Source organism: Muntiacus reevesi, chromosome 14 (genome assembly GCF_963930625.1).
Source record: "Muntiacus reevesi chromosome 14, mMunRee1.1, whole genome shotgun sequence".
Lineage (NCBI taxonomy): Eukaryota > Metazoa > Chordata > Mammalia > Artiodactyla > Cervidae > Muntiacus > Muntiacus reevesi.
In genome coordinates this window covers 10,642,965-10,669,250 of record NC_089262.1, presented here as the reverse complement: position 1 = coordinate 10,669,250, position 26,286 = coordinate 10,642,965, and positions in this window count along the sequence as shown.

Sequence of the window (26,286 nt, the reverse complement as noted above, 5' to 3'; positions counted from 1 at the left end):
AAGCTCCTAACTTTGTAAACTTCTCTCTCTTCCAAGCCTTGTCATCTACGGAACTCCAAACCATCTTCACTGTGATTTCTCTCTTCTACAAACTCTGATATGCATTTTCTCTTCGCAGGGATAGTCAACTCTCTGCAAAATTCATTTTCATTTGAATAAAAATAGTTTTCGTTTTGGGACTTCCCAGTTGGTGCTAGTGATAAAGAACCTGCGTACCAATGCTGGAGACATAAAGGACCCAGGTTCCATCCCTGGGTCAGGAAGATCCCCTGGAGGAGGACATAGCAATCCATTCCAGTATTCTTGCCAGGAGAATCCCATGCACAGAGGAGCCTGGTGGGCTGCAGTCCATAGATTCACAAAGAATCTGACACGACTAAAGCAACTTAGCACAGCACAGCGCAGTTTTTATTTTACAAATGAAGAGTGTTAGGTGATGCCTTCCATAATTCATTGCCTCTCGTGTACCTTCCGCAGTTCTGTGAACACAATGGCAGCCCGTAAACGTACCTTGACTAACTCACAGATACACAAAGATATCAGTATAAGTCCACATCAAGAAGCTCTGCATGTGATACATGACTCCCCTAGAACATATGACATGAGCTTAGCCCTCTAAACCTCCCTGCTGTTTCAATTACTATAAAATAGTTCATTTATGGAGAAGGCAATAGCGCCCCACTCCGGTACTCTAGCCTGGGAAATCCCATGGATGGAGGAGCCTGACAGGCTGCAGCCCATGGGGTCGCTGGGAGTCGCATTGGAGAAGGCAATGGCAACCCACTCCAGTGTTCTTGCCTGGAGAATCCCAGGGACAGGGAGCCTGGTGGGCTTCCGTCTATGGGGTCACACAGAGTCAGACACGACTGAGGTGACTTAGCAGCAGCAGCAGTTCATTTATAATTATTAATGACCATACTTACTCCTTATGACAGAGATCCAATACAGAAATACATTTTCACTTAGAAAAAAACTTAAAAATCTTATCGCCACCTTCAATTTTTAATCAAGAAAGAAATCCCATTGGGGCAATAAAGAGCACTACATGATTATGTATTTCATTCTTGTTACTGGTGTGGAGGGCAAGAGCCATATACATTTACAAAACAGTATGACAAACACGAATACATTCAAGCTTGAAGCAGCAATAATAATTCAGAATAAAGTTAGAAGAATGCAATGAGAAGATATAAGCCTCTGGAAAACAATAAACCAAAAGTGAAATCTATTGTAAATTATTCCCAACAAACACTGGTTGAATGCATACTTTCTTATTAGAGGTTAAGAATTTCTGCTGTCTGGCAATTAGAAAGAGTAAAGGGTGAAATAATTGGTTCCCTGACCAGGCCTATTATTCCCAGTGAACAAGCATCTATTACAAATCAAGCTAACCTCACAATTTTACCAGAAAGCTTTCTCAGTAGAAAAGTGAAAACAATTGGGTCACTACATTGAAAAATCACAGAAATGTTGTCAAACCACAAATACCCTTACTTGGGTGGGGGGAGGAGGGGTGGTGTGGAGCCTGAATGCAATCACTAAAGCTTAAATATCCAGTCACCATGTACATAAATCTAAGCAATAAGAAAAGGAAATTTTATCATTTGAAAAGAAATGTAAGGAAAACAATGAAAATATTGCCTAGATTGGATATTTTGGGATGTAGAATGAATTGAAGGGATGTTTAGATATTACATAAGCTTATCTCCAATACATTTTAGAAATTCTTACTTAACTAATGGTTATCTAGTTTTTCTTAATCTACAAAAATGGGATGCTCAAAGCACTTAATTTTGCCACTTGTAAAATGAGACTGTGAGTCACAATGAGTATTTATTGAATAGCTAGCTTATAAAGCATATTAAACTACTAAACTGGCAATTTTTCATATATTCTAGGTTAATTTTAGTAGTTCTATTAGCTAGATGATGCTCCATAAGATACTGTTAGTGAAACACTCTTTCTTTTTTAATTTTTTCTAATCTGTACAGCAAGATACTTTGGTAAAATAAAATAGATTCTCATGGTAATACCAAATTGCTCTATAATTTCTAATTTCTCACTCCTAATTTCTATTTACCTGTCTAGTTTAAACTATAAGCAAATATTTGAGGACCAGAAATAATCCATAGTCTTCTTAGATAAGTTATCTACAGTTGACCACAACAGTGATAGTAGGTGGTGCAGAGTGTTGACTAAATACCTATAGCATGAATTCAGGGATGATGAAAACACTCATATAAAATGTTCCTTTTAACTAAAAAGCCTAAATGAAATTTGTCAACTTAAATCATCACTAGTTTGAAAACATATTATGAAACACATTAAGCTGTTCCGTATTTTTGGTGTCACAGTTCATAGAGAAGTACTTTTGGATGAAACCTTATGGTGGTGTCTTATGTAATATAAGGCATAATAATTACCTGTTGAATTAATGTAATTTTTTCATGTGTGCTCAGATGACAGTATATTTCAAAATGGACATTTATATATCCTCTTTTCCTACTTGTATATTTGTTTATTGACATATATACATATAATTGTAAACAAAGAACACTGCAAACTTACAGTTAAATCCAAAAAAATATCTACTTCAATTTCATTGACTACACTAAAGAAGCCTTTGACTCTGTGGATCATTACAAATTGTGGAAAATTCTTAAAGAGATGGGAATACCAGAACAAATTACCTGCCTCCTGAGAAACATGTATGCAGGTCAAGAAGCAACAGTTAGAACTGGACATGGAACAGCAGACTGGTTCCATATTGGGAGAGGAGTACGTCAAGGCTGCATATTGTCACCTTGCTTATTTAACTTATATGCAGATTGCATCTTGCAAAATGCCAGACTGGATGAAGCACAAGCTGGAATTAAGATTGCTGGGAGAAATATCAATAACCTCAGATATGCAGCTGATACCATGCTAATGGCAGAAAGTGAAGAGGAATTGAAGAGTTTTGTGATGAGGATGAAAGATGGGAGTGAAAAAGCTGACTTGAAACTCAGTGTTCAAAAAAATAAAGATCATGGCATCTGGTCACATCACTTCATGGCTAATAGATGGGGATAAAAACACAGTGACAGACTTTATTTCGTTGGGCTCCAAAATCACTGCAGATGGTGACTGCATCCATGAAATTCAAAGACATTTGCTCCTTGGAAGGAAAGCTATGACAAACCTAAACAGAGTATTAAAAAGCAGAGACATCACTTTGCCAACAAAGATCTGTATAGCCAAAGCCATGGTTTTTTCAGTAGTCATGTATGGATGTGAAAATTGGACCAAAAAGAAGGCTGAGAACCAAAGAACTGATGCTTTCAAATTGTGGTGCATGATCAAACCAGTCAACCTTAAGGAGATCAGTCCTGAATATTCATTGGAAGGACTGATGCTGAAGCTGAGGCTCCAATACTTTGGCCACCTGATGCAAAGGGCCAACTCATTGGAAAAGATTCTGATGCTGGAAAAGACTGAAGGCAAAAGGAGAAGGCGGCGACAGAGGATGGGATAGTTAGATAGCATCACTGTCTCAATGGACGTGAATTTGAGCAAGCTCTGGGAGGTTGTGGGGGACAGAGAAGCCTGGTGTGTTACAGTCCACAAGGTCATAAAGAGAAAGACGCGACAACTGAACAACAACAATACATCGTTATTTGCTGTAAGATTTTGACAGATAACATTCACCAATTTAATAAAGTTAAATCCCGCTACTAGTTGGCTAATTTTTTTGATATTAATTCATGAAATGTCTTTTTATGGATCAATAGAATTGATCATTTGATTTTGCTTCTTTAGTCTAATCACATTATTATCAACTAACAGCTTACTTTCAAGGGTAAAATAAGCCATAATACTCATAATGTTTTGTTTTAGAAGTGCTTTAATTGGTTTGCTCAAATTTTATTGAAAAATGTTTTATGTATGAGGAAAAATAATGTTACCTCATAGTATTTATTTTAATTAAATTTTAGTTCAATTGAATTGAATTGATTTTTAATTAATTTAATTTTCATTGAATTTTTGACATAACTAGCCTAGGGACTGGATTAGAATTATTGCTGTTCCTAATTTCCAGAAGAGTTTTTTTGATGCAATGGTAAATATATTTTTAAAGTTTCAGTTAAATATACTTTTAAATTGTTTAGATCTTATGTCTTAAAAGGGATGAGACTGAGTAGCAAGCATATTTCCATACTGTTTAGTGATCTAATCATTTTTAGTCTTTAATCTGGATAATATGAGTAATTTTTAAATATACTATTCCAGAAAAGTTGCCATTTTTTCTAATTCAGTTTTTGGATATAGCTCTTCAATACATTAACTTAACCATCAATATGTTTGCACAGGGGTATCTGTATTTGTTTCAGTCTTGATTGAGTTTTATTTGGATACTTTTATCTCTTTTTTATATTAATTCTATTCCTTTATATTTAAATAAATATTGGTTATTTGCCAGTCCCCATGTATTCAGTTTTTTCTTTTTCATAGAGGTCCATTTTTTCAACTATTCTTCTTCTATGGTCTATTTACTTTTATGTATAATACTGTACAGTTATATTAAAAATACATATATGAAAACTCCAATATCTGGAACTCCTGAGGGTTTGTTTATATTAATTTAAAAAAATTATTTTTGCTTAATTTGTTTCTCTTTCTCAGTATACTTATTATATGCTTGTTTTTTTTTTTCTTTTCTTTTCTTTTTTATTTTTTTATTTTTCAGTGGGTTTTTCATACATTGATGTGAATCAGCCGTAGAGTTACACTTGTTATTTTTGTTCTGTATGTTTACTTATTGTATAAAATGAAAGTTTAGAAAAGTTCTACTTCTAAGAATATTCAATAGACATATATGCTTCTATTCATCCAAATATAGTTTAAAACTCGACATTATATAGAAAGCTGAGCACAGAAGCATAGCTGCTTTTGAACTGTGGCGTTGGAGAATACTCTTGAGAGTCCTTTGGACTGCAAGGAGATCAAACCAATCAATCCTAAAAGAAATCAACACCAAATATTTATTTGAAGGACTGATGCGGAAGCTAAAACTCCAATCCTCTGGCCACCTGTTAAGAAGAACTGACGCATTGGAAAAGAACCCAATGCTGGGAAAGATTGAAGGTGGGAGGAGAAAGGGAAGACAGAGCGTGAGAGGGTTGGATGGAATCACCAACTTGATGGACATGAGTTTGAGCAAACTCTGGGAAATAAGTGAAGGACACGGAAACACAGCATGCTGTAGTCCATGGGGTCACAAAGAGTCAAACACGGTTGAGCTACTGAATAACAATAGCAATAAAATCCATGCTGTTCTGGTGTTCATTTGAAAGATCTTGAAAACTCACAGTATGCATTTACCATCACAGTCAAAATACCGGACATTTTAAACATTTACAAAGTTTCCCATCCTTTCATCCCATAAAATAAGATTTGCCCTCTATCCTAACCATCTTGCCCTTTTTAAATGTCATATAATTGAATTTTATAATCACAATTAAAGAAAAGGTGATTTTTAAAAAAAAAAAAAAGAAATCTGTCAAAGTTAGAAGAAAATTCCCTCTTTCAAAATTTCAAATCAGTTAATAAATTATTTTTTAAATTATCAAGTAAAACACCATAATTCCAAATAATAGAACCATTCACAAGACTACTGTTTTTTCAAACTTTTTAAAAGTTTTGAAAAACAGACAGAATTTAATAATAGTTAAACTAAATATTATAGTTTTTTGGATCATCTGTTGGTGAAATCCCTTTTTCTTTGATTGAAATATAGTTAAAGTACAATATTATGTTAGTTTCAGGTGTACAACACAGTGATTTGACATTTGTATGTGTTACAAAATGATCAACATGATGTCTAATAGCTATCTGCTCCCATATAAAGTTATATATTATTATATATTATCGTCCATGTTCCTTATGCTGTATGTTTCCTCTCCATGACTTACTTATTTTATAGTTGGAGGTTTGTACTACTTGATCCCATTCACCTATTTCACACACTCTTTCCCAACTCTTCCCTCTCCTCTGGCAAACTTGCATTTGTTGTCTGTATTTACGAGTCACTTTATTTTGTTTGTTTTGTTTTGTTCGTTTGAGATCATACGGTGTTTATCTTTCTCTGTCCGAGTTATTTCACTTAGCATGGCATCTCTGTTGCTAGAAATTGCAAGATTCCTTAGCTTGAGGTAAGCCAGACTATCTGAAACAGACAACACCGCCTCATTGCCCCCTAGTGCTGGAAGTCTTCACAAACTAAGTGAAGAAAATCCGGTGGCTGTTTTTACCTTTGCCATGTATTCTGGCTTCCTGCTTCCTTATTTTACATCTGAGATGGCAAGCGTAAAATCTCACAACATAAATCTCAAGGCATATGATGCATAATTTATAAAACACTGGTAGAATGCCCAAGTCATGTGTAAATGCGCTCTGCTAATTACAGTTTATTTCCCCAGTGAAGAAATCGTTATCACAGTGAGAAAGGATAAAAAAATACCACTCTCTTTAAAGAATGGCTTATCTTATTCGAGAAATCCAGAACATGGGTATAGAGCCATAGACATTTCATAGCTTACGAAGGAAGCGTCACTAACATCACATCAGTCATCTGGGCCACCTGAATCTGTATACTCTGTTTGGATCAGCCAAAAAGCAGACACCAAAATCAGGTTAAATGTACAAGAAACTTATCAGAGAAATTTAAAAAGTAATTGGAACAGTGCCTGACATGAGTTATATAATTATTGGCTATATTAAAATAAACCATTGATGAATACTTAAGTTACTTCCAAAGTTTCTTTTTCAGAGAGCTGTTAGTAAAGAAAATTGCATGTGGCCCAGTTAAATTAGGACTTCAGACAAAGAATTTTTTATGTAACTATATCCTCAGCAATAATTTTTTCTAAAATTACCAGAAGTTGAGAATATGTTAAGGAGATTTTTCTGGTTTGAATAAATGATACTAAGTACAGAAACAGCATTATTTTAACATTAAGAGTAAGTTTGATTTTATTTTTATTTTTCTTAATTTTTTTTCTGACCACCCAGTGTGGCATACAGGATCCTAGTTCCCTGACCAGAGATCAAACCTTGCATTGGGAGTACAGAGTCTTAACCGCTGGACCACTGGGGAAGTCCCAAGTTTGATTTTAAAGCAAGATCAAATATAAATTTTTGTAGTTATTGCTCTCTATATAGTCTCAACTATAATATATATGTATTTATTCATGTATATCAAATTAAAATGCTGAAATAATGTAATATTTTAATGTCAGTAATATAAAATTTAAAAGATACAAAAATTCAGAGTGATCTGTTATCATTTCAATAACTTGGAATAAAGTGTTTTAAAAGCGCTTGAACATTGACAAATGCCTATAATTTAACATGATAACTTGCCTATAGTTTCTCAAACGTTTCATTTTATATTGAAAATCAAAGTGCTATCAGACCAGATTCTGATATCATTTAAAATTGTTTCTAACTTTAGCTTTGAATCTTGAAAGAAATTTGTCTCAATGCACAAGGAAAGCTAATTAGACATATTGAGAGGTGAGAACCTTCACAAATGCTTCTCTTTTGAAAACCCAGAACTATGCTTAGGAGGACCATAGGGATTTCTTTCAAAATTTATGTGATAATTAGTCTGCATAGTGTTGAAAATGAAAGATACAGAAAAAGGTTGAAGTTTCATCTTTTCTAGAGCCTAAACCACTGATAATAAGACACACAGTCTAAACACTCAGTTTTCATTTGTCTTTTTGGTTGCACGTTAAGTACTTAAAACTTCAGTCTTGATACTACAAAGCCAAGCATTTCTTTTGATTTCTCACCATCAAACTCAATACAATAAATATTTTCACTGAGTCTCCAAAATTATAGTTCAGTAAACACATACATGGTCCATAAAATCAGTAAAAATTGTGTGTATCTTTTGTGTATATTGGAGAAGGAAATGGCAACCCACTCCAGTGTTCTTGCATGGGAAATCCCATGGACAGAGAAGCCTGGGGGGTTCTATAGACCATGGGGTCACAAGAGAGTCAGACATGGCTGAGAGAATAAATAACAGCAGCAACTTGTATATATAGCAATTATGGAGTCATGTGTCACATGTCCATGATATTAGGAATTTTTTCTTGATATGCAAAAATCACAGTGCATTTTGTTAAAGGCCTAGTGCATGTTCCTACATTAAGTATATTTACTTGAAATCTACAAGAACAAGTATGGGTTTAGTTCATCATTGTGACTCTAAGATTCATACACAATATCTTATGAGAATTAAAGATAAACTCCGATGAATTTAGGATTGTAAATTCATACATATTTATTCCATGACTCTAATCACTCAATGTTTATATTTGAATATATGGCTTAAAGTGTATTAAAGGTATGATTTTTATTAGTATGAATATATTATATGTAAATACATAATTCTAATATAAGTAGCAACTTTTTATTTGGAATATTCTTAAAAGTTGTTCAAAATTCTTTAAGTTTTGAGAATATTTTAACATTCAAAACTTTTTTATATAAGGTAATAATTTGTATTTATAAAAATAGATGTGTGTGTGATGTATATATATTTTAATAAATATATTCTGTGCATTATACATATTTAGTAGACTATAAACATACATGAGCATTAACTGTTGGCTATACCTATAGAGATGGAGCCATTTTTTCTTGGTCACCTACTACTCTTGTGAGTAGCTATAAGATTCATTTCACATATAATTTACAAATACTTACTCCAATTCCTTTAGCTGTTAATTCATTCTTTTTCCTAAGAAAGGGTTTATTATTTCATTTTAGAGGATGGGGGAAAGTAAATTGTTAGCTTATGTTTATATAAATGTATTGAAAACATGCAAATCTTTTACATAAAATGTTAATATCCATAACTGCGTGATTGGCTAATATAATTAAATAGATATTACTAACACACTAAGTATTGGGAAATACCAAAATATCTCTAGTTCTGTGGTGTCACATATGTAATTTAATTCTCTTAGTCAGGTAATCAAGAACATTAATAAGAGGTGGTTTTAGGTTATCGCTCCAGGAGGAAATAATAGTGTCACATAAAGAGGAGCATGATCACTGAGTTGTACAAAGTACAGCTTATGTTTTCCTGCTAGTTTACAAGCAAGAGCTGATTCTTTTCTCCCAAAAAAGGCACAACAGTCTTTTCAACTACTCTTACTAATCCAAAGAAGAGAAGAAAGAATCCATTCTAACAAGTCACAGCAAGAATATAGAACATACCCTGAAAAGTGGTCACCCTCCTTGAGTTCTTATATTACACAGAAAGGTACAGGAGGAAAAAAAAAAAAAAAGTAGCCCTGCATCACTAGTACAGAGTAGCAGTGAAGAGTGCTGGCACAATTATTTCATGCAGATGAGTGTAGTCAGGAAACTAGATGTGGAGGCAGAGAAATACTGCGATTTATTGAACTGTAAGTGTGAAAGTACAGGAAAATCCAAAAAAAACCAGGTTGTAAATCATTAACATTTCCATAACTAAACTTGCCTTGAAATTCCAACAAGTATCTATATTCAAAGAACCCTATAGCTGACGATCTGTTATATATCTTATGCCTCTTTGTGTTTGCTTATTAACTGCTTAGAAAATTTATATTATGTATTATATGGAATGATCTGCAATTCTGTGTCAGACGGTAACTAACATATTAATGTAAATAAAATATACTTCAATTAAAAAGACTTCAAGAGCCTTTGGTGTATTTGCTGATAAGGGTCTTCATGTGCTGGCCACCAGCAGACAATGCATTGAGAGAAGGGAGGTGGCTGAAGTGATCAGAACGGACACCCTGAGAGAAGGCTTTCCTGTCAAGGCCAGCCAAATAGCACATCCAAGATTGCATCAAACTTTAGAGCCCTGCAGCCTGTGACATTTCTCTGATCTATTTTCCAGGCTTTACTTTTGTGTCCAACCTTACTATCCATAAAAGGATTCAGTGGTATGACACTATCTCTCTGTAAATTACTATTTTCTTCCTTGGTCCTGCAGTGGTCAGCTACCTAATCAGAATATTTGATAGATAATTTCATGCTAAATTTCAAAATATCTTATCAGACAATACCTGATCATTTTTGTTGGGGAATTGTGTTTTGCTAAGGAAAATGTCCCGATGGTCTTTTTTTTTTTTTTTTTTATGTTTTTGGCCATGTCTGGAAATCCTTTGAGAATCTCCTGATATCAAGCTGCAGCCATCCACAGCTCAATCAATTACATCAGAATTAAGTATCCGTCAGTGATTCTTCGGAGTTTAACATAAAGGAACTATGTGAAGAATAGTTTCAAAGCATTTACTCACCTATTTTTCTATACTAATTCATCTATACACACATAAATATGTATTGCAAGCCTACTACTAAAGACTGAATAGACAAGAATATCCAAAAATCAGCAAAGCAATGATAGTTCTTGCTCTCCTCTTTCTTGCAGTCTAGTAGAGAAGACATATTTTTGACAAGCAAATAAAATAATAATGAAATGATAAGTAAATAAACAGACCTCAGACCAAGAATGGTGTGTGTGTGTGTGTGTGTGTGTGTGTGTGTGTGTGTGTGTGCGCTCAGTGGTCTCCGACTCTTTACAACTCCATGGACTGTAGCCCACCAGGCTCCTCTGTCCATGGGATTTCCCAGGCAAGAATACTGGAGCGACTTGCCACTTCCTTCTTCAGGGGATCTTCCCCATCCAGGGATCAAACCTGTATCTCCTGCATTGCAAGCAGATTCTTTACCACTGATTCAGTGGGGATTCCCAGGTGGTGTAAAATGAGTTTGCAAAAGAAATCAGGGACTGAGTTATACACATTTGTGAATGTCTTGTGATATCGCCTGAATTTTACTTAAATTTGGGATATCTGTTGAATTGGGTCACGTTCCTGACCTAACTCATACTTTCAAAAGTTTACTCAAGTTATTTTGAGGATTTTAGAGTGAGATACTCAACAGAAGAACAGGAAGGTCCCACAATACTAAAGGCAAAAGATGACAACAGTTTGCATTCAAGTTTCTTTAGCAGGAAAAGTGATAAATGAAGATATTCCAGATATAATTTGGGAAGAAGATTGTCTAGTTTGGCTAGTAGCTGTGATGTGAATACTAATAGAAACAGAAGAGATAAGGAAGGGGCAATGTTTCTGGACAAATGGCAACCCACTCCAATCTTCTTGCTTGGAAAATCGCATGGACAGAGGGGCCTGGCATGCTGCAGACCATGGGTCACAGGGTCGGACAGGACTGAGCGACTGTATTGAGCTGACCCTTAGAATCATTTGCCTAATTTTCCTAGTGCTTTTATTTTCCAGTACCTGTCATATTAGTATTTGGCATGGTATGATGACAAATGATTTTTTTTTCTTGAATGAGTGTTTCTAAGATATTAACAAATTTAATAAATAAATGCCTCCGAGTCTTTTGTCCTTAGATGGATTCTTCACTCTTTGCCTATACTGCTTTGTAAAACAGGCGTCTGGCTGCTGAAAGGGCATGTTATCTTGGTCTTTTGTCAATGTCTTCCACTGCAGTTGAACCAGGGGAGACAGGAGAGCAAGCAAAGGAAGAAACCGGCACATCTTTCCCCTTGCTCTCCACCCCAGACCTCGTCTCTCTCATCTGCAGCTTCTGCTCCCTGGATTCAACTGCTGCTTGACAGGCTGCTCTGGTTCCAGATTCTACACTCATTTGGCTGATTATTTTCATCCGGCCAGCCCAGGGGTTCTAGAGGTCCCCTGTTTTTCTTTTTTTCCTGCTCTCTTGAAATCACAAGCCCTCATTTGGCTTCTAAGTGCTCTATTGTGTGTGTGCGTGCTCAGTCATTCAGTTGTGTCCAACTCTTTGTGACCCCATGGACTGCAGCCCACCAGGTTCTTCTGTCTATGGTATTTTCCAGGCAAGAATATTGGAGTAGGTTTCCATGTCCTTTTCCAGGGAATCTTCCTCACCCAGAGATAGAATGCAAGTCTCCTGCATTTCCTGCATTGGCAAGCAGACGATTTACCATTGAGCCGCTTGGGAAGCCCAAGTGTTCCAGTACCTCTGAAAAAATAATTTGCATTATATCTACTTTGCTTCAAGAAATATAGTAGTTTCTGTCATCCTACTTATATCTTGTCAAATCATTCATCAATCTATTCAAAACTGAGGGAATTTGTCACGAATAGACGTCCCCTGCAAGAGTGTTGAAGGAAGTCCTTCAGAGAGAAGTAAAATGATATAGTCAGGAACTCAAACCTACATAAAGAATATCAAGAAAGGGGAAAGAATAGGTAAAATGAAATACTATATTTTATTATCTTAATTGGTCTATAGATAAATAAGCGAAATGAATAACAGTCATATTATGAGGGACAGGAGGAATGAAATGGAAATATTTTGTTACCTGCACTACTCATGAAGTGATATTGTGCTATCAATACTTAAAAGTTGATTTAACTTAGTTGTACATGTATTTTGCAAAATCTAGAATAACTACTTAAAAAATTGTAAGAAGTATAGTTGATGTGGCAAGAGAAGAAAGAATATGGAATCAAACAAAATACCCAAATAAAACCAGAAAAAGTAAGAAAGCTGGAACATATTCTAAAAGAATCAAGGTAGTGAATAGAAACAGTTATAAACATGGGGACATTAAATCCAATGATATCAGTAAGTGCCTTAAATTAATGACCTAGATATATCAGTTAAAAGACAGAAATTGTAGAAGTGGATATAAAATCAAGACTCAACTCTATCAAGTCTCAAGAAACAGACTTTATATGTAAAGAAACAGATAAATAAAGCAAAAGTATTGGAGAAAGATGTGCCATGCCAACACCAAGCAAAAGAAACTAGAATAGCTATATTAATTACAGACAAAGTTGACTTAGAATAAAGAAATTTATCAGGGCTAATACACGGCATTACAAAATAATAAATGTATCTCAGTAAAATTCCTTGCAAACTATTTTGTAGATATCAATAAAAAATCCTAAATTTTATGTAGAAAAATAAGAAACCCAGAGTTATCAACATAATACTGAAGATACAAAAAATCCAGAGTATTCACACTTATCAAATTCAAGACATAATTCAAGTTTGCATTAATTAAGCCAGAATGATATGAGGAAGAAGATGGACAAACAGGTCAACAGAACATAATATAAGGCTCAGAAAGAAGCACATGAGCATGGTTAAAGGATCTTTATAAAAAGAGTAAAAGCTCAGTTTATCTACTGGAATTTCTAGTCAGTGCATAAGAAATAGTTAAATTAAATAATTATCATTTTTATCAGATTTTCAACTAAAATGTCACCAGATTTAAAAGATTGTGATCATATTAACTATGTTCATATGAATATCACCATCAGTTAAGCTAGAAATAGATAATAATAAGAGTAATTAGAAAAAATATCATAGGTTAAAGAATTCAGAAATACAGGTCATAATAATCCATTTTTTTTCCAAAAAGAAATCATAATAAAAACTGAGAACAGCAAGAAACTTATACAGACAGTGCACCGAAGATCGCTAAGTCAACAAAATGTCCTAAAGTGAGTAAAGGTAAAGTTGAAATGGAGAAGGAAATGGCAACAATGCCAAGCTGGATGAATGAAAAACAAGAATCAAGGTTGCTGGGAGAAATATCAATAACGTCAGATATGCAGATGGCACCACCTCTATGGCAGAAAGTGAAGAAGAGCTAAAGAGCTTCTTGATGAAAGTGAAAGAGGAGAGAGAAAAAGTTGGCTTAAAACTCAACATTCAGAAAACTAAGATTATGGCATCTGGTCCCACCACTTCATGGCAAATAGATGGGGAAACAGAGGAAACAGTGAGAGATCTGTTTTTTTGCGGGGGGCAGGTGGCTCCAAAATCACTGCAGATGGTGACTGCAGCCAAGAAATTAAAAGATGCTTGTTCCTTGAAAGAAAAGCTATGGCCAACCTAGGCAGAATATTAAAAAGCAGAGACATTACTTTACCAACAAAGATCTGTCTAGTCAAAGCTATAGTTTTTCCAGTGGTCATGTATGGATGTGAAAGTTGGACTATAAAGAAAGATGAGCACCAAAAAACTGATGCTCTTGAACTGTGATGTTGGAGAAGACACTTGAGAGTCCCTTGGACTGCAGGGAGATCCAACCAGCCCATCTTAATGGAAATCAGTACTGAATGTTCATTGGGAGGACTGATGCTGAAGCTGAAACTCCAATACTTTGGCCACCTGGTGCAAAGAACTGACTCATTGGAAAAGACCCTGATACTGGGAAAGATTGAAGGTGGGAGAAGGGGATGACAGAGGATAGATGGTTGGATGGCATCACCAGTGTGATGGACATGGGTTTGAGTAGGCTCTGGGCGTTGGTGATAGACAGGGCTCTCTTGGGTGCTGTTGTCCATGTGGTCACAAAGAGTCAGATACAACTGAGTGACTGAACTGAACTGAACAGTATTCTTGCCTGGAGAATCCCATAGACACAGGAGCCTGGAGGGCTACTGGCCATGGCATGCAAGAGTCGGACATGACTGAGCAACTAAATAAAAACAAAAAGGTGTAAAGGTGACCTATACATGTGTTATCATTACACACCCTCCAGAATGATTAGAGGGAAAATGCATTCACTATGCCTAGACCTGGCAAGGCTGTAGAACAATGACGCTCCCTCCACTGCTGGTGCAAATGCATACTGGCACAACCTCCAATAGAAAAATGACCAAGTGTATTATTTTGCCTCAGCAATGAAATTAAAAGATGCTTACTCCTTGGAAGGAAAGTTATGACCAACCTAAACAGCATATTAAAAAGCAGAGACATTACTTTGCCAACAAAGGTCTGTCTGGTCAAGGCTATGGTTTTTCCAGTAGTCATGTATGGATGTGAGAGTTGGACTATAAAGAAAGCTGAGCACAGAAGAATTGATGCTTTTGAACTGTGGTGTTGGAGAAGACTGTTGAGAGTCCCTTGGACTGCAAGAAGATCCAACCAGTCCATCCTAATGGAGATCAGCCCTTGGTGTTCATTGGAAGGACTGATGCTGACGCTGAAACTCCTATACTTTGGCCACCTCATGTGAAGAGTTGACTCATTGGAAAAGACCCTGATGCTGGGAGGGATTGGGGGCAGGAGGAGAAGGGGACAACAGAGGATGAGATGGCTAGATGGCATCACCAACTGAATGGACATGTGTTTAGGTGGACTCCGGGAGTTGGTGATAGACAGGGAGGCCTGGCAAGCTGCGATTCATGGAGTTGCAAAGAGTCAGACACAACTGAGTGACTGAACTGAACTGAACTGCCCGTAGAAAAATAAATCTGACTACTCAGTAGCACCTTTATAAGCAAAATATTTGAAACCTTGCTTCCCAAACTAGACTTTTTATAACACCTTTATTGTGGTACAAGATAGACTTTCTGAAGGTTGACTTTTCTCCACATAAAATAAAATTTTTGAGACTTGGATTTCTTTTAGTAGTCGAGGAGAAAGAGAAGGAGGAGTCAAACAGATATACTGGGCAGTATATAAAAATAATCTATATTTTAATATCTGACAAGAGGTGAAGTTATAAATAAATATGTTCCTCTGGTGAAAAGCTTTTCATGAGGCTCTATATGCCCCATCCAGCTAGCAGACATGCCTGTGTATCAGTCTACCTATGTCTCTCCCTCACCCCCTAAATGTATATCACCATTTGTTTAAGAGAAGTTCCTACTAAAGTTCAGTTTTTCATATTTTGTATATATATATTTTTTTTTCCTTTTTCTTTCCTCTTCTGCCAAACAATCCAATAGAGAAAAAGAAGGCTGATTGGAATAATGTTATTGGACATTCACTGAGCCAAATGCAAAGCTAGACACACAGCCTAGATTGGCTCAGCGAATTCTCACCATGACTCTATGAATTATGCTCATTTTGCATACGAGTATCACAAAGTTAGTCAGTGTTAGACCCAGGATTCCCACCCTGCGGTCTGTATCCAGAGTCTGAGATACCAGAAGAGAAGCTGTTAGAATGGCCCTGAAGGGGAAATCTCTCATCTCTCAACTCCCTCTTTCCACCTCCATGCACACAGCCGTGCTTGTTTCTAGCCACTTCTGCACTCTCAAAAGATGCTGTAAGTATATTTTCAAGTGTATCAACATAGATGAGTGTGTATGAGTGTCTGTAGGTGCGTACATGACTTCCTTCCTTCCATCAGGAATACATCTCCAACTTTTTGCATTTTCATTTCTTCCTTTTGAACATTTATTTCACCAAGATTTATGTTTCATGGTGGAATCTCATAATTCTTCTTTGCATTTGTGCAGAGAAAGGATGGTGCTATGAAGTGACAAATACCAAGAACACTGTTGAAGCAAATCTCTAGAGGGGGCAGCGTTAGTGGCAGAGGCTCCTCCTTCTGCGAGTGCCAGTCACCAAAACTAGAGCGTCAACTCAAAACCCTCAGAAAGGGCCATCTTGTCTTCATGGCCTTCCCTAAAGGCAGTCTGCCCACTGCTACCTCTGACAGATGCTCAGCTACTGGGAGGGAAAGGGGAGCCTGGGCTTATCACAGCTGATTTCTCTGGGGTAAGCATGCCTAAATCCCAGGGCACACCCCTCAGATGACTGTCCCCTCCATGACTCATGCCCCATTCTACTTTGTATTCTTTATCCTCATTTCTTCCCACACTCTGGAGTGCTTTCCTTTAAAATCATCTCTTCCCTGATAATCTGCAAACTCACCTCTAACATTTTGGGATTTGTAAACAGTTGTTCCACCCTCACCTTAACTGAAATGGGACTCTTCTCTGAAGACAGATTTCCCCGGAATCTTTTGAGTTGAAAGTTCTTGCTTTCACTATGCTCTGGGTCAGTCTTGTTCTTGGCCACTTTCTTATAATAACAGTACCATCCATACTTCAGGCACACTTCACAGACCTAACGAACGTCTCCTTCATTCATCAGAGCTTTGGCACTGTGATGAATGAAGATGATGAAGGAGCATCCTCTGAACCCTTGCAAACCTTTTTCTTTGAATTTCACCTGACATCAGTGTTACAATATGTGGTTTAATTTTCTGTGCAAAAAACACTTCCATTCCAGTACTTTCAGACTTTCTAATTTTTCTACTTTGACTACCATTTATTGTAAATAGCCTGTTGCACAGGCTATTTGCTGGATTGTTTGAACCACTGAGATGCTCTCCACTTCATCCATTAGACTGATTTTCCTGGTTGCATCTCTGTCATCGCATTTTATGTTTTCTAGTTTCCCACTTGCTATTTTACCTTTCCCTCATTTCTTCCGATGATTTGAACAATTATTTTGGTTCCATTCACCTCAAATTTCTCCACTACACACTGGAGCTAAACAGTATCTCCATCTTATCTATGAATAAGAAGAGAACCTTTAGCATATTTTTACTTTTTTCCCTGATCAAGACTTCTATTTTAAGAACTCCTGGATTCTGTATTCAAATTTTTTTAATTATGGCAAGAATTATTTAGACAAATACTTAAGATTTGTTGATATATTTTGACTTACAATTTCTTTTAGCCTAGATTTCCTTAAAACTATTTATTACTAAATAATTATTTCAGAGATATCCTCTAGCTGATAAAAATTTCTGAGACATTGAGCACCAAAAAAATGGTTTCATTTGTCTTTCCCCACAAATTCTAGTATAGCTGAACAGAGGAATCAAATTTCAAGTTAATTGTCCCCCAGTATATTTAAGATATTGCATTGCCACCTCACATTCAATGTATGTGTTGAAAATTTCATTATTCATCTAACTCACTCACTTGTAAATAACCAAGCTCTCCTCCTTCTGCTTCTCATCCTGTTACTATGTTTTCTCATTTTTCATTTGTTATATTAAGGCTTTAAGTTTTAAAGTATGGTTTTTCCCTAGTTTATAACAGTAACCTTTGTGGGAATTAAATCATGTCCAGTGTATCTAAACACATTTGTTTTAAATGTTTAAATGCTTAAGAATTGCTCTGGCACAGTCCAGTGTTAATGAATTTTTCTGTTGGTTAAGGTTGATGGCTCATTCATGTTACTGCTTTCCTTCAAGTAATTAGTAAGGTTTGATTTTTCTACTTTTCCTTTAATTTGATAATCTGTGTTCATTTGTCTTTGTGTACAGATGTGATTGATTACAGAATCTTGTTTCTTGTAATTGAGCAGGCTGATTGGGGAAGGCCATGTTGCCTAGTGGGCTGAGTTGACACCTTGATTCACTTCTTGGGTTCCTTGTGTCCTCAAGGTGCTACTGTCTTCCTAAGACACCTCTCGCCTTTATAGTGTCTGCTGGTTGCTTTTTCTTGTGCAGATACACCTGCTAATCTCTGCTTCTTCAAGCATTGTTGGGGGTGGAGAAGGAGAATCCAGCTGCTTCTCTACATTCTGTCTGATTAGTGATACTAATGTTTGCCCCCTGGTTTCCCATTCTGGTTCATCTACCTCCACAACTTTCCTTTGTGTGTTTCATATTACTAAGGGTTTGATCAGATAAGCAGAACTACCATGAATGAGAACCCACCTACCAGTGCAGGAGATGTAAGAGACATGGGTTCAATCCTGGGATCAGAAGATCCCCTGGAGAAGAGGGCATGGCAACCCACTCCAGTATTCTTGCCTGGAGGATCCCATGGATGTAGGAGCCTGGTGAGCTACAGTCCATAGAGTCTCAAAGAGTCAGACATGACCGAAGTGACTTAGCACACACATATGCACCATGAATGACATGATATAGGTCATTGACTGTGGTGATCAATCCTTACACAGTCCTTTCTGGGAGCTCACGAAGTCTTTGGAAAGCATCCAGCTATGATGATGAGCCTGGGGGCAGTGTCATGAATCCAGAAAAAGACCTGGAAGTGCAGCAGACATATACACAAAAACAAATTTAAACCCATGAGGACAAACTAAAACCCTCAAGAGCAAATGAGAACCTGTGTCAGTCTTACTGCCTCCCATCTTGACTGTGAAATGACCTACAGAAGATTCTGATGACCTTCCCAAGGGCATTTGGCCCAGGGTGGGGAGAACCTGAAGGAAGACACCTGGCTGAGCTCCTGAGCCAGAAGAGCAGAGAGGATGCCTGTGAGGGACAGTGCCTCCACCTCCCATGGCGGTCTTAACACATAAGGACTTAACGATCTGAAGGCAAGATGGGGGCAAAAAGGCCAGAAGGTCTGCAAGATCTGAAGGCACGCCTTTGGATCTTGCCTTCAATATCCTGCATACCTTTCTCTAACCCAGTGCATCTCATAGCTAAGTTGACACAGTCCAGTGCCACCAGTCAACCTCTTTTCTTGCCACTTATATTTATCTTGCCATCTATGTCTCTTTTGGAGAAGGGTATGGCAGCCCACTCCAGTATACTTGCCCGGAGAATCCCAAGGACAGAGGAACCCAGCGGGTTAAAGTCCATGGGGCGGCACAGAGTCGGACATGACTGAAGAGACTTAGCTTGCATGCATGTCTCTCTTAACCATCCTTAATTTTAAAATAAGCATTTCATTTCACCTGTAGTGTTTCTGCTTTTTCTCATACACTGAGAACATTCTAATTGCTCCCCAAGAGGATACACAGTTACATTATCCACATTTGGGTGAGGTTCACTCCTCTTTTAGCTGAGTCAGAGCCCCCCTTAATATACTTCAACCTAAATACTAAAATATAAGAACATCTACTAACACTTCTAGGTGAGATGACATAAAAAAATGGAAGAAGGGGCAAAATTGGTTAATTGTACAGCAGTATGTAAATATCAAAATGAGAGGAATGCTCGTAACTATCACAATCCTCTTTTCCACAGTTGATCTTATGGTCATTATTTTACAACTTCATTACTCATTGTTGTTGTTGTTGCTGTTGTTCAGTTACTAGGTTGTGTCCGACTCTTTGAGACCCTGAGGGCTGTACCACGCCAGGCTCTTCTGTCCTCCACTATCTCCCAAAGTTTGCTCAAAGTCATGTCCATTGAGTTGGTGATGCTATCTGACCATCTTATTCTCTACTGTCCCCTTCTCGTTTTGCCTTCAATCTTTCCCAGCATCATGGGATCAGAGTCTTGTCTAGAGAAGGGCTTGCATAACTCAAGGGAACTATGAGCCATGCTATGCAGGGCCACCCAAGACAGTTGGGTTCTGGTGAAGAGCTCTCACAAATGTGGTCCACTGCAGAAGGACTAGTGCATGGAGAAGTCCATGGACAGTATGAAAGGGCAAAAATACATGATGCCAGAAGATGAACTCCTTTGTTATCTACACCTTATGTTCTTCCCCATTTGCAGGCATCTTGGTGTAGTTCTGAGTCTGATGGGGTGATCCCAAATCATCTTGCTTTCTGAAGGTTCTGAGCTATTAGCAGTCCAGTCCTGGCTCTTATATATTTCTGTAGTCTCCCATTGATTGTCGTCTAGGACATGAGCTATCCCAAAGAATAGTTTATATTCTAGACATATGCCTCCCTCCTTTCACTGTGGAGTAGCAGCCCCACTTTTTCTTGATAAGATAGTGTTGATTCCTTCAGCCAAAACAGTAATCCCTTTTTGAACAGGAGACAAAGCTTGCCAAATGTTAGTTTCATCTTCCATTTTTAAGTAAAATAAGCTTTTTATCTTTGAATTCTCTTACACTTGTGGAAAAGTTGTATAGATCATTTAGAGAGTTTATACCACTCAGTTTCCTCTATATTAGCTGCCTGCGTTAATGTGGTGTATTTGTCCCAGTATTGATCTGTTATTATCAACAAAGTTTTAAAATGTCCTTAGTGTTTTCCCTCATGTTCTTTTTCTGTCCTAGGACCCCACCCAGGATACTACACTGCATTGATTTTCATGTCTCCCAAGCCCCTCTCGACTACAGTGTTTTCTCAAAGTCTTTGTTCCAATGACATTGAGGAGTCATTTAAAGATATTTAAGAGGACTGGTCAGGTGTTTTGTAGAATGTTCCTCAAAATGCATTTGTCTGATGCTTTTATCATGATTAGACCTAAGGTATATGTTTTTGTGACAAAGACAATTTTGTCTTTCCTTTCTTTCCATTTTAATGTTAGTAGTGCTATGCTGGGCCCCCTGCAGCGCTGCTCCTCCGTTGGGATTAAGACCTCTAGATGCCAGATGTTGTCCTTTGAATATTCTATTCTGAGAAGTTTGTAGGTGCCTGCATTAACATAATGTCAATGTCACCCTAAGGAATCAACTCTCTTCAACTTGTGATAAAAATTTAAACATAAAAATTTTCCTTCTCTACAGAGTCTGCATAATTTGATCTGTCGAATCAATCACCAAAAATGTGATCCAAAATGAAATTTGTGCTCAGTTTGTATTTTAAAGAGCAATTTTGTGAGAGCAATACTATGGCCTGTCTTTAAAAGAAATGTGAATGAGGCCATATTTTCAAGATTTGAGTCCATTTGAAATTTTTTTTGACATTAAATTTGGTTTGAAGATGCTAATTATCTTCATCTTGATTCCTTATTTCATTTAGAAAAGGGAGAAAACTAGAGCTACTCAAAGGTAAATTCATTCAATAAGCACACTATTTTGGTTTAATTATGTCACCCCACAAACTTACCTTGAAATGAAAAGCTCCAGGACCTCAAGCTGTGACATTATTTGGAAATAGGCTCCTTGCATAGGTAACATAGTTACTAAGACGCCTTTACTGCAAGCCCCAATCCAATATGGTGTCCTTATATAATAAAAAAGAAAGTTTGGGACAAAGAGATAGACAGGCACAGCGGGAAAATGATATGAAGACACATAGGGAGAAGATGAACATGTGACTGGAGTGATGTACTAGGCTGGCCACAAAGTTCATTTAGATTTTTCAGCTGTTACAGAAAAACATGAATAAATTTTGTGGCCAACCCAATATCTACAACCCAGGCAGGGAATGTCAAGGAATGTTTGCAAACACCAAATGCTGGAAGAGGCAAGGAAGCTCCTCACCTGGAAACTTCAGAGAAAGCAAGGCCCTACTGACACCTTGATTTCAGATGTCTAGGCTCCAGAACTATGAGAAAATGAATGTCTATTGTTTTAGCTACCAACTGTACCTTACTTTGTTACATCAGCTCTACCAAACTAATGTACATACATAAGCAGAAAACAAAAATGAATCACATATATGTATATATATATTTATACTTCTAACATTGCAATATTTATATATACATGTATAATTTCTAACACTTATCTTCTCGCTAATCTTGATTTTAAAGACCATTGAGATCGAAATGGTAATTCACAATTCAAAACAAATCCAAAGCAGTCCTTTGGCAGTCAGTTATAGAAATCTGTTGTAAAGATGACAATTAAAGATTCCCACTTGGTTTTAAATATCTTTGTATTAATGTGTTCAGTAACTTGCATATTTATATGTGAAAAAACTAAAACTACAGTATAAACATCCTTTAAAATATGAATGATGCAAATTATTTTATATAAAAATATTTGAAGCAGATAAACAGTGATACATTTCCAGAAATGCATGGCTTGAATATTCCACAAAATATTCAATTCAGTTCTGAAAACCTTCATATAACTAGCCAAATCAGCTAACAACGAAAAAAAAATATTCTGCAAATTTTAGAATTTCACAAGAATGGTCTGGAATGTAGAGTTTCCCAAGAACCACATTCTATCTATTTTTATGCGCAAGAAATATGTGAAATTCAAATGCAGCTAGAAAGAATAAAAAGAAATCAGCATTTTACAGATTATGAAAGGATTTTATACAATAATTCCCTTGGCTGTTTTTTATTTGTTAATTAAATAAACATGATTTCACAATTTTTTCATCAATCGCTCTGCTAGGAGCTAGGAGTACAATGTGAAAACAAAGCAACAACTACAAAAATTAAAAAGAAAACACTGTATACAATTGCTTAAGCAAGCTTCAGACTTCATAATTATGTTGGGTAGTCAAGAATGATCTGTGAAACCCTTGAGATATACACTAGTTTACCTGGAATAATGAGTCAAGGACTGTCAATCTGGCATTAAATAATTTTATTTTCTTTCACGAGGGAAAAAAAATGTCTTAGTTATGAGTAAAACAAACCAATAAAGCCACAGCACATTAAGCTCATTGTTCATCAAAATAATTAATACTCACTAAATGACTAATTTAGCAAGCTTATTTCAAGGCCAAACATGTAATCAGTAGTTAACGTTAACATTATGGACTCAGTATGAAATGAACTTCATCAGTTGATTAGTCTTCAATGTTCACTACTGAGTTGCTATTTTTTAATAGTTTTTAAATGAAGAAATTGAAGTAGTAGGAATTAAGTAAATTTCCCAAACTCATATGTTATTTAAATAAAGATCCCGAATTTGCTTCCAGATCTCCTATCACCTGGCATAAGATTACCATGTTAATAAAATAATACCATAGTCAACAGGTGCACTGGAGAAGGAAATGGCACCCACTCCAGTACTCTTGCCTGGGGAATCCCTTGGACAGAGGAGCCTGGCGGGCTGCAGTCCATGGGGACACAAAATGTTGGACACAACAGCAACTGAACAACGGGAGCAAAGAGCTTTGTTTTTATTACTCATGGGCAGATTTGTGAACAAAAATGATGCTTCAGAGCTGTACTTATCGATTTTGTTTCATTTTTCTTGCCATTTATTATTGCCCAGGTTTACTATGCAATTACTCTGGTTTAGTTTCATAGATATTGTTTAGTTTTAGATAACATTTTTCCATTATCTCTTTGTAAATGATCATATCCTAATTTCAATTTTCTCTGATACTTTCAGCTGTTTACTTTCATTTCTGGATTAAATTTGTTGTGCTTATTGTCTATGTTACATATTATTAGTTTGTGTACCAACAAATATGAAGGAGAAATTTTGCATTTGTATTTGAAGATAACTTTGAAGATGCTATTTATCCTTTGGTTGTTTTATAATTACATTTCCCATATCACCTAAATTCCCACAGTTCTGAGCAAGTTCCAAATTGGCAGCTTGGAGGCTACATACACCACAGGGCTGATGGAAATATGTCCCAAAGACAGTGGGTTCGTGGTCTAGTTCCCAGCTGGGGGCAATCTCTGCACTTTCCACAACTCCATTTTTTTCAAGGTGGGAACTCCACTGTAGTCCATAGTTTCTATCAATGGTCCTGGGGTAATGTTATGTTCTTCTCTCCTTACTTGTCCTTAGAGCTATTGTGGTTAATGAAGAACATTATCTCGCTTTTGACACATTTGGATAGAATTATATATATATGACATATGTGTGTATGAGTGTGTGTACTCAGTCATGACTGACTCTTTGCGACCACATGGACTATAGTCCCTCAGTCTCCTCTGCCCATGAAATTCTCCAGGCAAGAATACCAGAGTGCATTGCCATTTCCTTCTCCAGGGTATCTTTCTGATGCAGAGATGGAATCTGTGTCTCCTGCATGGCAAGCATATTCGTTACATCTGAGCCACCAGGGAAACCCCATAATATAGATAGTGCTTGTTAAACATGTATATATCTGAAGCTACATGTTGGTAATGTTTTCATATATTTTTATCATTTATTTGTCACAAAAAAATAATTCTTTTTAGATGAAAAAAAATAAGATCTTGAGACACTAAATAAATTCCCCAGTAACACACTTTGAATAAGGGGCAATGCTAGAATTCTGTGCTTCTCCTTCATGATTTTCTTGGTTTGGCTCAAATTTTAAAGTAATTAAATGAGAATAAGGATTATTTAATTATTAGCATATTGTTTTTCGTTGTTCAGTCACTAAGTCGTGTCCAACTCTTTGTGACTCCAAGGACTGCAGGACTCCAGGCTTTCCTGTCCTTCACTATCTCCCAAAGTTTTCACAAATTCATGTCCATTGAGTTGGTGATGCCATCCAACCATCTCATCCTCTCTGCCCTCTTCTCCTCATGCCCTCAATCTTTCCCAGCATCAGGGGTCTTTTCCAATGAGTCAGCACACTAGCATATTAAAGTGCAACCAAAATTTAATTATTACTTGTAGAATAAATACATCATAAGTCAACTATCAGTGATAAAAATCACATGACAAGTATTCCTCTGTGGCAGTAAATTGATTAGCCTGAGACAGAGACCCTGATGATCTTCCCTATGACTGAACAATGCAATCTATTAGCAAGAAAATAAACCAGGAAGAATGTCCACCAGCACTTCACAGCCCCAAAACTCTATACTTTACATTCAGCTACTTCATTGTAGTTTTCTAAAAATTGTTTCACAGTAATTTTCCAAATGTAGGACAGTGAAAGAAAAAAATGTGTATATATAAGTATGTACGTATTTGACTTCTCAAAGATGTTATGAGACCAAAAAAAAAAATCATAAAGCAGTTGCCCAGACACCGAACTAAGTACGCAGAGTCACACCTATGCAAATCAGAACAGATCTCTTCTTTTGGCCGATAGTACAACAAGGTCCCCCAAGGAAAATTGCAGACACTTTTGTTTATGGTTATTCCTGGACAGAAAGCAAGTTTTCTAAGAATAATGATTTTTTTGAAAATTTGAAAGATATCTATTACAAAAATTTCAAGGAAGAGACTAATCGAGAAAGGAATTCTTATACACGTAAGCACACATATATATGCATTAAATTCAACCACGTGAATTAACCTTAGTTATTATGTGATGGAGACATTTACATAAATTATTCTATGGATGAAAATATAAACATAAGGACATGAATGGATGAATGTCTGGGTAGATATAGAGATAGAAGGGGAAGGAGAGAGAGAATACATGCACATTTTTAACATGTAAGAATATATGAAGAAATGCAAAATAGCATTATATAATGCTATTTTTAATAAAGATCTTAAAATTACTTAAATATAAAATACAGATATTAAAGCTAACAGGAATTTTTGAAGTTCAGATAAATGCCTCTTCACCAAAGGACACACCATGTCATTTCAGTTAAAGATACTTGTTTCCACATTCTAAATCTGAAATCAGAATGACTCTTACAGTGAAGGAAGTTTTAATACTATGCATAGTTTTTCTGGGGCTTCCCAGGTGACTCAGTGGTGAGGAATCCACCTGCCAATGCAGGAGGCACTGGAGACAGGGATTCGATCCCTGGGTCAAGAAGGTACCATGGAGAGAGAAATGGCAACTCACTCCAATATTCTTTCCTGGAAAATCTCATGGCTAGAGGAACCTGGAGGTTATAGTCCACGGGGTCACAAAGAGTTGGACATGACTGAGTGACTGAGCATGCATGCATAGTGTATTTGTATCATTTATTTTTCTTCA